Genomic DNA, 15006 nt, shown 5'->3' with positions numbered 1-15006 from the left:
CATGTTAATTTTATTTCTTTAGGTGTTAATGTGCGTGTTCCATTGGAATTTTTTGTCAAAGGTAATCCCCAGGTATTTGATGCGATTCTCCCAGTCTATTACGGTGTCATTTACTTTTAATTTTGGTTGATTTTGCTGATGTTTTCTGGTTATGAATATTGCCTTGATTTTATCGTTGTTAATTTTAATTTTCCATTTTTGGAAGTAGCAAGTCAACATGTTCCTATAAGGTGTTACTGACGTTCAATGCATTTTTGTCAGCGTAGAATATACAGGTATCATCTGCATATAGGGCTAGTTTCGACGGTTCTAGCTTTGGAATGTCGGATGTGGAGACAATGGAGAGCCTTGAGGCACCCCTGTTTCAATAAATCAGGGGGTTGATAGGTGATTATTGATTTTGAATCTGAATTTAGGAATTCCAGTTAAATTCCTGAAATAAAATTATTTTATAAATTGAATAAATGAATTTCACTTGAATATAAACTCACAACGTTCTTATTTTTATCTCGCTGTTGTTGTAAAATAAGCCGCACACAAATTGAAATAAGCCGCACAGAAATCGAAGCCGACACCAACAATTATTAATATATAGAATAGCACAACGTAAATTAGTTGCCATGAATATTTTTATAAAATTAATTTATATAGTAAATTAAATATTATTTTTAAAACCACTCGAATTATTTTTAAAATATGGAAAAAATTACAACGTGTTTGTAAACAAGTACGCGAATGTCAAAACATAATTCTCACAGCGAATTAAAAACCGGTAGCAAAAGTTGAGGAGAAGGTGAGAATAGGAAACAAGTGACACAAAGAGATAAACTAACACATGTGTGATATCAAATAAATCAGCAGGGCGAATTCTAAAACGGCAATCAAAACAAATAACAGCTGAAGCAATGTATGCGCTACAAGAAAAGCTTCGGTCGATTTAGTATAAATAAGCGTACGTGTTAGAAGAAAAATCACTTGTTGGAAAACTCTCGAAGGCAGTTATACGTCTTTGCGAAAACAAGGCATTAGAAATTTGTAGCTTTGTGTAAACGTCAAGGTAGTTCATACGTCTTGACTAGTAGTGTTGTATAAACGTCAAGGTAGTTCATACGTCTTGACTAGTAGTTTTGTATAAACGTCAAGGTAGTTCATACGTCTTGACTGGTAGTATCGTCTTGACGAGTAGTGAGTAATAAGTCAAGGTAGCTTGATGTTCTGTAATCCGAAATAAAATTCCAAGTTTGAATTCCAAGTAGAGCGGCATCTGTCCGGAAATACTATACAACGCCGAAAATTCCATAGAAGAACATTTCATTTCTTTTTCTTTCTTTTTTTTTTTGAATTATAATTATAAATAAATCAGTAAATTACATATATTAAATTGTCTTTGATTTGGAAAAAAAAATAAATTTTATTGCAACGACCCCTGGACGAAGACTGAGTATACCTCAGCATCATCAGCGACAGAAAGTGTGTCGTTACAGTTTCAGTCTGCAGTCTATTTAGGATGACTCTTTCAGCTAGTTTTCCCATAGCTGGAAGTAGGCTGATAGGGCGGTAGTTTTGCGGGAATGTGTGGTTCTTGTTAGGTTTCGGGAGCACAGTTACTATTGCTTCTTTTCATTTGTCTAGAAATTTACCCAACTGGAGCATGGCGTTGATGATATTATTAATTATGCTGATTGTTGCTTCAGGCAGAGTTTTTGATGCAACTGTTACCAATTTTATCAGCACCTGGAGCCAATTTTGTTTTGACTGAGGAGATAATAGTTTACAGTTCGTCGATGCTGCACGGCGAGATAGGTAAATCAAAGATCCTGCTCAGAATGGCTTCCACTCTTTCTGCAATTAATTCTTCTTCATCTACATCATCTAAAATATCATAGTTATCTAGGAATTGCGACTCGAGGGAGTCTGCGAATTCTTCGGCTTTATCCTCATCAGGGAATTTAAGCCCGTTGGGGCCGTGTATTGGTGGAATTTGAATCTTGCTTTTCAGTCTGAAATATTTACTGATATTCCAGAAGGCTTTATCGCCAGTTTCGCAGCTCGTTAGAAATTCGTTCCATTTGTGGTTTTTGAATTCACGCACCAGTTTTCTTACGACATTGGTTTGATGGTTTGCTGCTCTCTTTAGTGAGGGGTCGTTTGTTAGAAGGGCTCTTTTTCGTAGTCTATTTTTGTTTTTAATTAAGTTTCTAATGAACCTTGGGAGAATAAAATAGTTCTTGGCGCTGATGGTTTTTAAGAATGAGTTATTGGAAATTGTATCTTGGATTTTTGACGTGATTATTTCTATAGTGTTGTTTAGGTCTTCTATGGAATTTATTGGGAGTAGCTTTCCATTTCGTGTCGGAATTGTGTCCAGTTTGTCATAGTTATCACTGGGGGTGGAGATTCCAAAAGCGTGTTTTCAATAACGAACAATACCGGCATGTGGTCCGAGTTTAACTCCTCCAGTACTTCGATGTGACAGTTGGCATCTAAAGATTTTGAAATACCGATGTCAAGTATTCGACAGGCCCCGTGGCAAAAGTGTGTTGGCTCTGTTGGGCAATGTAATGTTTGTGCCTGTTCTGTGATCAAATGGTCTATCTCTCTTCCTGCTCTGTTTGTGCTTCTTTCTCCCCAACCTCTATTGTAAGCGTTGAGGCCGCCCACAACAAACGTCCACATCTAGTAGTAAGGTTAGATCGTTTAGGTACATGTTGTTGCTTGGTGCTTTATAAACAGAAGATAATTTTAAATGAAAGCTATCTGAAATTATCTTGATAGTGGTAGCTTCGAGAAAGTTAAGATTATAGCTTATGAGATGATGTTTGATAGAGTTTTTAATGATTATCGCGGTGCCACCACCATGCCTATTTGGTCTGTCCTCCCTGTGTGTTATTTAATTTAGGATTTTAAATCTGATTCCTGGTTTTAAAAACGTTTCTTCGACCAGGAGAACGTCGATCTTGTGCTCTGGATCATGTTTTGCATCATGTAATTAATTTGTTACTGCATATTAGCAAAAAATTTCTCGAATTGGGCAGCTGGGGGCATTGAGTTTGATGTTTTTGGTTATGAAGATTCTTTGGGCTTAGCAACGCTTGAGTATGAAGCCGCTTGAGCGGGGTGATTTGTTCCTTGATTGTGGTCTTCTTGGAGATGTTCCGAAGATTTCGAGGACAACTTTGTAATTGTTTATTTTATAATGTAATTGTTTCACTTTATAAAAATGAAAGACATGTCGTGTAGAGTGTTCTTAGGAAAACTGACTTTATTAAATTTTTATTCTTATCTCTAACATAATTTCTTACAACTAATTTCCAATAGAATCTTATGTATCGATTCTATTGGTTGATACTTAAATTTACTTACGTCTAATTGGTTAATCCAAATTAGACGTACATAATATTTTACAAATATAATTTATTTACATACTGGTCATTTTAGTCATATATATTTCACAGTGGCACACATCTGGTGACCAACTGTATTGAGGACAAATCATATTGCATGCACTATCGCTTGCAATATGATCTGTGAAATACTTAACACAAATTCATGTGTTGAGCATGCCACTATCCAAATTGTCAAATGCATATTGGAATAATTAAATATGCATACAAATGTTTTGTCATATAGAAATGACAAAACAGACGAGTCAAATTTCTGACTCCTAAATTATTTCATTACTGACAATTTTTTGGGTTTCTCGGTTATGCTTGATATTTGAGAGTTTTGGGTTGGCGTGACACATTAAATACCGCACACAACGTATTGTGTGTGGTCATGGTTAATATGCCACTACAACCCCCATAGCTGGCCGGATGGTCTCCTTTACAGTTAACGCATTTTGGAGTCGCCTCTTTTGAATTTTTGCACTGTGAATGATGGTGCGAACTATCACATTTGACACGCTTAGGGGTAGCTTTGTAATTGGCCGCCACATGACCGAATGGCTGACAATTCTGGCATTGAGGAGGGCCCTTCAGCGGGCGCTGCCCTTCAATAGTGACTCTCAAGTGGCAGATGGTACTAAGATTGAAAATTCTTGATTGTTTCTTTGGCAAATGTATTTTTATGAGTTTGTAATTGTTTTGCCTGGTTCGCGGATAGTAGCATTCGAGAATATTGTATCCTTGAAGTTCCAAATCTTCTTGGATATCTGATGGACTTATTCCTTCTAGGCCCTTTATAATTATATATAAATTTTTTTCTTCAGAGAGGAATTGCGTGTGGTATTGTGTGTCGTTATTGTTGAATAACCGTGTCATATTTCTATGGTCGTCGATGGTTTCGGGAGTAATTTGGATTCTCAGATAGATTTTGCCTCTGTGCAGTAAATTTTACGAACTTTAAGTTCCTTACGGATTGTGTTCCATTTACTGGGTTCACGTATGGTAATTGGTACTACTGTCGGGATTTTATTGTCGGACTTCTTAACTGAATCTTGTTGAAGTTGTTCTTGTTAATATTTTGGTTGATGTTGGTGTTGTTTTAGATGGGGGTTCGTCTGCTGATGAGGCTGTTGATGATATTGTTGTTATGGCAGTTTGAGTTGCTGCTGTTGTATTGAGAGTTGTTGTTGTTGTTTTAATTGTTTTATTTGACGTTTGGATTTTACGTCAGTATAGTCATCATTAATCTCTTGGTCACACTCCAAATCTGGAGAGCTGGAGTCCTCCGGAGGAAGAACTATCTCCACGTCGTTTATTGGGGTGGCAATTTCCATTTAATCAGATTCTGAAGAAGATGAAGGAGCACTTCGCATCTGTTTAACCTTTTTTACTTTTTTTCTGCGGCGTTTAACACCATACGCTCATTTTCTGCATTATGATAATTTACTAAAATGTCATTTTTTTCCTTTAATTTATTAATTTCACTTATTATAGTGTTAGTTTGACCTTTTAGCTCCTCGTTTTCTTTTTTCAGCTCATCAATTTATTTTTTGAGCTGATCCATTTTGAATTATTAATACTTCTTAATAATTAAATTTAATTCCAGTTTAGTTAAGTCTTTGTCTCGAAGGATTTAATTTCAAAATTGAGTCTTTTATCTTACACTTTTAACTTGATCACATCGATTAACTACAGAGTCACCTTTTTAGAAAAAATTTATATTAAAAACTTTCACTTTTTAGTGTTTTAATTTTGTTCACTTTTCACTGTTTTGTTATATTAATCTCTTTTTAGTTGTTAGCCGTTAGAACGACTGTGGACTGTGGTGCCGTGGCACACGTATATACATTTTTCAAACGAGACTTTTAAGCGAATTTGCTTGAAGGTTTCGCTACAACACTTTTCATTTTAACATATATTTACTTTTGCTTCTAAACGTAAAGTTGTAACAGAAAAAGGTTTGTTGTTTACTTATAGCTAGGTTTAAAAGATAAGCGATAAAAAAAAAGTTTGTAAATAGTAGGAAAATATATGTAGGTGTCGATTCACAAATTTGATTTCTTTTGTTTTTTGCACTCTCACAACGATTGACTGTCATTTTAATTCAATTTGCGCTGTTCTGTTAGTCTACTTTTGCATATATATTTAACATCGTACGTGCAATAACTTGAATTATATATAAGTTCTATCATTTTACAATCAACTTAAACTCAATGTACGCACCGCACACGTTCACTTCTTACTTACTTCTCACGCATTCGCAAACTCGGCTAGGGTTGCCTTGCGCCCCAAAAGAGATAAAACCTTGATGTTACTACTACTGCTTTTTCGTATCCTACATATATGTAACTATGAGAACAATTTCAAGGAAAAGCAAATCTTATTCGTTTATAATAAATTCGAACCAATTTCAGATAAAAATCCTTGAGCATCCTCCTCTCTGCACCTACTGTAGCGTTGAAGTCTCCACCTATTATTAAGGGGATACCAGCATATTTTTTGATTAATTCATCTATTAAAGGTTGATACGATTTTAAGGCAATAATTGTATCATATTGCGATATGATGTACAATGAACCTTAAATAAACTTGAAAACATTAATACAGTAAAAGCTAAAAATTCACAAATTTGTTTTTTCTATTTTAATACTGTTTGCTACATATTTTTAAACTAGAGATACAATACCATTAGCTTTACCAGTCAGCGCATCATAGTTGCACCAAGGACTAAGGCTAGTGTGTAAGAGTATTGTTGATCAGGTTTTTTAAATAGAGATGACCTGCGAGTCAACAATTCTTGGTTCATTGAAAAGGTTTGTAATTCCGTGTACATTCCAAAATGTTATTTATAGTTTAAAAAGACTGTGTATAGATGCTGTATTTGCTAATGTTGATGGAATGTCATCTGTAATTGTTGTTAATGTGTTGTTTTTTGCTATTGGGTTGTTATGCTCTAGCTCATTGATGATGCTCAATAAGTTAAGAATAAAGTTGGTAAGTTTGTTGCCATACATAGTTTGAAGAGCACTATTTGCCTCTTTATTGCCGCAGTTTAGGATTCCGTTTTTGTTCCATAGCACTGTAATAACACGTTTTATGACGTTTTTATGATTTTTGACTTTGGCAGCATCTCCTAATTAGTACTTTACCTAAAATTTTCGCTGCAAAAACTGCAAAAGCTGTTACAGGTCAGATTGCAGGTCATCTTTGTCAGGTAACACCTCTGATAGAGTACGTTTTGCTGATGAACTAGACATTGTATCGTACACAATTTCAGAAGATTTGGATTCTTGGCAAAATCTTTTAGATTATTAGATAGATGCGATTGAGAAAACAAAAACTATATAGCTTCTGAATAAGTTTTATTTTCCAATATTTAGTTGTTATTGTTATTGAGAAGAAGCTTCATTATTTATATGAAATATTATTCATTGTTATTCTTTCATTGCATGCGTTGTTATTATTGTTCCTTTCGTTGACATTCTTTATTTTTATATTGTAATGAACCCCTTTACGTGGTGCTGTCTATAGCTGGGATAGTTTAGCAGTGTCCAGGGTTCTTACAAGACAATTTGTATTTTTGGCCTCGACTCCGATTCACAGCGTAATTTCTTATATTTCATCCGTCCCTAGTCTCTGTTCTTATTCAAAACCTTTTATATTCACTTCTTCTTTATTGTTATTATATATATTATTCTAATTCAATAGCGTTTTCAATAAATTAAATTTTCTTAAATAAAGAGAGTTTATCTTACTTTACTTTTGTTACAATTCAATTTTATAAAAATAATGTTTATCCAAAAAAAAAATACATAATTGTAGTAATAAAACACAACCGCTTCATTTAGTTTCTTATTACACACTGCTTGATTCTTTATTTGTTATTCTTTATATTCGTTAGTCATCAATAGGGTTGCCAGCCATTTATATTTATTCTTTAATTCTACTACAGCTCGGCCAACCTGACTAGATATGATCGACCTCGATCACATTAACATAATTTGAATATTTCTAACAAGTTAATTACATCTAAATTAAAATTACTTATAGTATATTTACAAGTTTACTTATGTGTATTAATTTTATTGGACAGTGTTGCCCGCATTACCAATTGCATTACCTTTAGCTTTCCATAACTTTATATTACAAGCTTCTATTATACCCTCATAAGGGATTTGTGTTATTTGGGCGTTTTCTATATCTCTTACTACGTAGCGGTCATTTTGAAGTTTCTTATGAACAACATATGGTCCTTTAAATTTTGGCAGAAGTTTTTAATTTGTTCCTGCTGTTGTATCTACGTTTTTTATTACTACGAAATCGCCTTCCTTAAATTCAATAGCACTTTTTTGTACTTGTTTACTTCGATTTAAGTTATATTTCTGCACTCTTGATATACACTTTTGTGCAGAGTTACGGATAAGTTCCAAATCCCTCCCCTCCAGGCCTGAAATGCATTCGTCTAGATATTCTGTCAGCTTATCGACAGTTTCACCCCTTTGGTTTATGCCAAATAAAGCTTGGCTTGGAGTTAGTCCTATTGATCTATTAACTGAATTATTTATTGCGAATTCAATTTTTAGAAGTTGTTTTACCCAATCAGCATGTTCTAAAGGATCGCTTAATTTTGCTAACATTCCTACGAGGCTTCTGTTAATTCTTTCAACTTGTCCATTCGCTTGTGGCGAATGCACAGCTACTTTTATATGGGTAATATTTTTGTTATTTAAATAATTTTCAAATTCTTTAGAGGTAAAACAAGTTCCTCTATCTGTTATGTATCTATTTGGTCTACTATAGTATTCAAAATATTTATTTAATGCGGCTGTAACCTCTTTTGTACTGGTTGTTAGTACTGGATATAATTTAACATACTTCGTAAAGGCATCAACAATTACCAAAATATGCTTGCGTTTTGACTGAAGTGATGGTAGTGGGCCTAAATGATCTAGATGTATGGTATGAAATGGTTTGGGGTGTTTAGGTATGTTATATAAGTTTCTATTCGTTTTTTCTGGAGCAGAATACATGATACATTTTATGCAATTTTTCTTAACATTGTCAATTTTTCTTTTCATATCTGGAAACCAATAATTTCTTCTTATTTTATGATAGCATTTTTCCACGCCTTGATGCCCTAATTGTTCATGTATAGATCTAATTATTTCTTTTTCCAATTCTTCAGGTACATATAGAAGTAAATTTTTTTTTTCTTTCCTAAAAACCACACCATTCTCCATTACGAACTTTTCTAGTTCTTCGTTTTGTAATCGGTTCTTCAAACCCATAATATCTTCATCTCTGTTTTGCATTACTTGCAACTGAAAGTCTAAGTCTTCGCTGTCAATAACAGCAACTAAATTTTCATTTACCATTTCGCTTCTGCTAAGAGCATCTACGTGTGGCATTTTCTTGCCAGCACGGTGAGCTATTGAATAATTATAGTTTTCTAACTCTAAGGCCCATCTAACAATTCTATTATTTACTAATTTCTTATTTAATGTTAGTGTTAATGAATTGCAGTCGGTTATAATCTTAAATTCTGTTCCTTCTAGATATACATGGAACCTACGGAGTGCGTAAATCACTGCTAAAGTTTCTAATTCAAAGCTATGGTACCTGCTTTCTGCGTCAGAAGTTCGTTTTGAGAAGTATGCAACTGGATGAAACTGTTTATCATCTTGTTTTTGAAATAAAATGGCACCAAAGCCATGAGAGCTGGCATCGCAATGTAACTGTGTCTCTCTATTGCTGTTGTAAATTGATAGTACCGGACTTGTTATTAATTCTTTCTTTAAGTTATTAAACGATTGCCTACATTCCTCATTAAAATCAAATTTGGAATTTTTCTTAAGCAGGTCATATAGTGGTCGAGCTATTATTGAAAAGGATTGCACAAATTTTCTGAAATATGAACATAAACCGACAAATGACTGAAGTTGTCGTTGATTTTTTGGGTCAGGAAAATTTCTTATAGCTTCGACATGGCTCTCTGAGGGTTTGATTCCTTGTGATGAAACAATATACCCGAGGTATTCTATTTTGCTGTGCACAAATTTACATTTACTTAGTTTTATCTGAAGTCCGAATTCTGCTAATCTGTTTAAAACTTTGCTTACAATTATGAAATGTTCCTCTATTGTTTTGCTTCCAATTACAATATCGTCTAAATAAACTATAATTTCTGAATTCTCAATAAAATCTCTTAGGATTTTTGTAATAAATCTTTGAAAAACAGCTGGGCCATTTTTTAGACCGAAAGGCATTTTTAAAAATTCATATTGGCCATTAGGTACCACAAACGAGGTATATTTTATGGATTCTTTTGCCATTTTTACATGGAAAAATCCCGATTTTAAATCCATTAATGTAAATATGTTCTTACCCCTTAAGTATTCTAAACAATCTTCAATTAGTGGCAGTGGGTGATTATCTCTAAAAATATGTTTGTTCAGGTTTCTGTAATCTATACACATTCTAGTTTCTCCCGATTTTTTCTTAACAAGAACTATTGGTGATGCATACGGGGAGTCGCTATGTCTAATGATTTTCTTATCGAGCCAGTCTTTAATTATATCATTTACTTCATTCTTTTCGGCAAAAGACAACCGTCGTGGTGAACAGAAAATTGGTGTGTCTGTTTTTATTTCTATTTTTGCCTCATAATCAGTGTCCAAAAAATTTGCTAACGGTTTTTGTATGTAATTATTTTTTATCATTGTTTCCCATTTTGTTATCCAATCGCGGGATAAGTTTGGGTTAATATCTAAGGAATCACCATCACTTTTTGTGATATTACACATTTCTCTAAATGCTCTACCTACAATGTCATCTGCCTTTGTCTTTTCCAATATATTTAAATTATGCCTGTTTTTTAATTGACTTTCTGAAAAGTCATTTTTATTTGTGTGTTTAATACACAGAGAAATATTGAATTTTTGTAAAAAATCTCTGCCAAATATAATTGAATATGATAAGTAATTGTCTGGTACAATTAAAAAATTTAAGGTAATTATCTTATTTTTATATTGAACTTTTGCATTTGTAGTTCCGCAATACATTATATTTTTACGTCCCAGAGTTACATACTGCGACATTTTATTATCATGTAATTGGATCTTAGGATTAGCAGATAATATTGCCGACCGCTTTACAAAATTAATAAGGCTACCCGTATCCAGCAGACATAGAAAACAGTCAAATTTAAGTTCAGGTTCGCAATCGGTATTAAAAGCAACACTTACCTTTTCTTCAAATTCTACTTTTTCATAATCGTCATCATTATTAGCAGCAAAGTTTACAGATTTTTTCGGACAGTCACTGTGCACGTGATCGAATTTGCCGCAGGTGAAACAGGACCCTCTTCCACGTTTTTCCTTTTTACAGTCAACAGCATAGTGGCCATATCCCGAACAATTGAAACAGCGTACAGGCTTGTTTTGCACGTTTGAATGATTTTCATTAGTAGCATTATTGTTAACCACAGGAAAATCTCGTTTAACCTGTGATTTCTGAAACGGTCGACTTATCATGTTTTTTGCATTAGTAACTTCCGTAATTTTTTCATATTTTAGTAGCAGTTTTTTAAGCTCTACTATTGATGTAGCTCCATAAAGCATAACTACATTTGTTGATCTGTCTTTAAGGCCATTTATGATGTATTCAATTAGTTCTTCCTCCGACACAGGTGCTTTGCTCGCAATGTTCTGCATCGTTATCACATAACGCAGTAGCGATTCATTTCCTTTATCCCAGGCGCGTGTTTCCAACTTTTTAAAGACCTCTCTAACACTTAAGGTTTTTGTAAATTCTTTTTGAAGTAATTCTTTAAGTTGTTCCCAAGAATTGATTTCCGTAAAACCCAACAGCAATTCAGCAGTGCCAGTAAGCATTCGACGAGCGAAAGCCAATTTAACTTTCTCCGTCCAACCGTACACTGCGGATACATTTTCAAAATCAACAATCCAAGTTATGACGTCCATGTCATCATCGCCACTGAATTTCTTTGACACTTGCTCCATTTCTTTATATTGGGTAGAGTTAATTGATATGTGATTTTGCATCTCCATGATTCTTATTTGATTTTCCAGCAGTTTAACACGTAACTTAAGTTCATCTGTGTCAACTGAAGTGTCTACATTGCCGGTGTTTACAGCATGTTTGATTTTAGCTGTGGTTTCACTGCACTGATTTTCATTGGCATCACTTTTATCGAGTTTTGTATATGTCACAATAGCGGCATTATTATTGTATGTATTGGTGGCGTCACTTTTGTCATCTGAAGTCGCATTTGCTATTACTATTTCTGAAGTTGCATTTGCTAATATTGTTGAATCGGACCGCTCGTCCACTTCATCAATAACACCAGCAACTAATTTTTTAAGTTGACTTAATGTTGCCGTGTCTGGAAATGAAATATTCATATTTCGCAATGTCTCGATTATTGCAGCTCTTGAGCCATCAGCCATTATTTTATTATTATTTTTTTTTTTTTTTTTTTTTTAAACTGAATAATATATATATTGTAGATTTGCACAATTTAACGCGAACTTAATTCTTATTTGTACGCACGCTATTGTCGCTAGAATAATTTATTTATCTCCACGTGAATTTTACCCCACACCTGATATTGTAGTAATAAAACACAACCGCTTCATTTAGTTTCTTATTACACACTGCTTGATTCTTTATTTGTTATTCTTTATATTCGTTAGTCATCAATAGGGTTGCCAGCCATTTATATTTATTCTTTAATTCTACTACATAATTCAATTTTCTAAATAAAATAGAATTTATCTGGTTCGCTATATGCAAATACCGGATTTAATACTCGTAGACTATGGTTTTTTTTTTGAATGAAGCGAAGCACAGACCTTTTCAATTACCGCGGACTACGCAGTAGACGCAGGAATATGGAGTATTAATTACGATCCCCCAGCGTATTTAATTTACTAAAAAGCAAGCCGCAGACGCAGGAATATGGAGTATTAATTATGATTCCCCAGCGTATTTAATTTACTAAAACACAAGCCGCAGACGCAGGAATATGGAGTATTAATTATGATTCCCAGCGTATTTAATTTACTAAAACACAAGCCGCAGACGCAGGAATATGGAGTATTAATTATGATTCCCCAACGTATTTAATTTACTAAAACACAAGCCGCAGACGCAGGAATATGGAGTATTAATTACGATTCCCCAGCGTATTTAATTTACTAAAACACAAGCCGCAGACGCAGGAATATGGAGTATTAATTATGATACGAACTTACCAATATTTTATTACTTCCTCTGTTACTCAGGTCTTCAGTGTTTCCGCTCCTACTAGTATCCGTCAAAGCCACGTGCCAGTTAATACCTTCGACGGAGATTTCTCATAGGGTACTTTTGAAGCCTTCTATGAGATGTCTCTATCTGGCAACTTTTAAAGCTCCCAGACCGGTATCCTGTGCGTGCAATGGCTCCACAACTGTTATCAATTATCGGCTGCAAGTCTGCTCTAACCTCGGTCGCTTCAGCAAAAAAACTCGTCCACTCTGCTCGCAGGTGATATTCAAAAAGAGGCCGATTTCACATTTTTGTCCCCTTTTATTCGATCTTGTCGACGCTTTTAGTCCCGCTAACTGGCTTGTTTATTTCACTTGTGTATTTTTCATCTAAGAATTGTTTTTGCATGTTTTGCAAAATTGCATTAAGTTCTCGGTTGCTTGCTGGTTTACTCCCATTGTGTGTTTTTTTCCTAAGATTTATTTTTGCATGTCTACGTGACCATTCCATGCTTGTAAAAAAAATATGTTAGTTTTGTCTTTACTTGTTTACTTCACTTGTGTATTTTCTTCATCTAAGAATTGTTTTTGGGTCGTCTAAGAAAATTGGGTCGTTACAATATTAATAATACACACTTTTGCGTCTATTACTTCTAAATTTGCGTGCTAGGTACTTCGTCATTTTGAGCAATTGATTCGAAACGTCACAGTACTCTTTCTTTCACGGCTCCTACTTCGTTAGTATTCACATTAATATTTCGTTGAAAACGCGCATTGAAAAATATTGCTTCTCTTAAGAATAGCATTAAAAATGTAATATTCTATAATCTAAATACAGCAATTTCCCTATTTATTTAGCTTTTGTAATTATCCTGACATCTTTTCGTCTTTTTATTTTCGTTTACATATATTCTGTTATTTTTCTTGTAAATATGGAAAGATTTGCGCTCAGGATCTTTAAATTCTCCTACTAATTAAATAATGTTTTTTCCAATTTTATTTAGTTTTTTGAGTGCTTTTTTTGTTTAACACGATTTTTATAAACACCTCTTCTGGGACGTCTCGTCTTCAATCCGCTTACTATAGACTGAACAGTTCGTCGATTCTCAAATAAATCAATCAGCGTTTTATTATTCTCGTAGAATGCTTCCTAGAATTTTATTTCTTTATAATCTATATAGCAATTTTTTAGCGAAGCTAAATATTTCTTTCTTTCATTCTTTGTTTTTAACATTTTATCCCACCATTTATTTAACAACTTTAGTTTATCAATGTTGATAAAAAGAGGTTTTTTTATTGATAATAATTTATTATACTACACTACATGGTGCCTTCACTACAGAGGTTCGACGGCAACTAACTTAACATGTATTGTGTATTTGTCATTTTGCAAACTGTCGAATGTTGATGGCACTTATATTTACAGAGTGAATTTAAATTGACATAATTCAACAATCAAAACGAGTGTCTAATAATGCATCAATAGTTTTCAGTTCCTTGTGATACAAATCATATGCTTTTTGCGTGCAGTGAATTCTACTGACAACTCTTATTCAATTCATAAATAAGGCATAAAGCATAAAATTAATAATCTTTTGTGTACAACATTTGTTGGCTTATATAACTCTTAAACTTCTGTGCCATACTTTTTATAAATAATTGTTAATTCTCTAAATGTATCATGAAAATTTTACCTGAAATGAGATATGAGTCTGTGGAGATGTATGTTTATTAACACGCTTGTGATCTGATTCTTAAACTCTAAATATTTATTATTCAGAAACACTAATCTACACAAATTTATAATGTCTGTTGGCACTAATGATCAATGCGTCGCTTTTTGCTTTTTTTCTATTACTACTTTTTTACTTCTCATAACAACGTTCGTATTCTACATTTTTACTTCTTATAACAACGTTCGTATTCTACATTTTTACTTCTTATAACAACGTTCGTATTCTTAATTTGGATGTTCGATATGCACAGGGATGTTATATGGCCGTTCAAGTACACCTTTACAGCGAAGGGCTTCCCAGATGGCGTCATGCCGCAAGGCGTCAAAAGCTTAGTAAAGTCAATAAACAGTTAGTAAAGTATCGACCGGTCTTTGACGCTTTGCTCTAATATGATGCACAGGCTGTTGGTATGGTCAACGCATGACTTTTTGCTCTGAAGCCGGCTTGTTCTTCTTGGAGTTGTGAAGAGAGCGGTCTAAAAAGTCGCTTGCTGATGATCTGTGCGATAACTTTGTTTAAACTACTCATAAGTGTTAAACTCTTCCAATTGTTGCAGTATACGGGGCTCCTTTCTTGGGTAACTTCACGATACGGCTTCTTTAATTTAACATGGAA

The sequence above is a fragment of the Teleopsis dalmanni genome, chromosome 2, assembly GCF_002237135.1.
Source record: "Teleopsis dalmanni isolate 2A chromosome 2, ASM223713v2, whole genome shotgun sequence".
Taxonomy (NCBI): Eukaryota; Metazoa; Arthropoda; class Insecta; order Diptera; family Diopsidae; genus Teleopsis; species Teleopsis dalmanni.
This window is presented reverse-complemented; position numbering follows the sequence as displayed.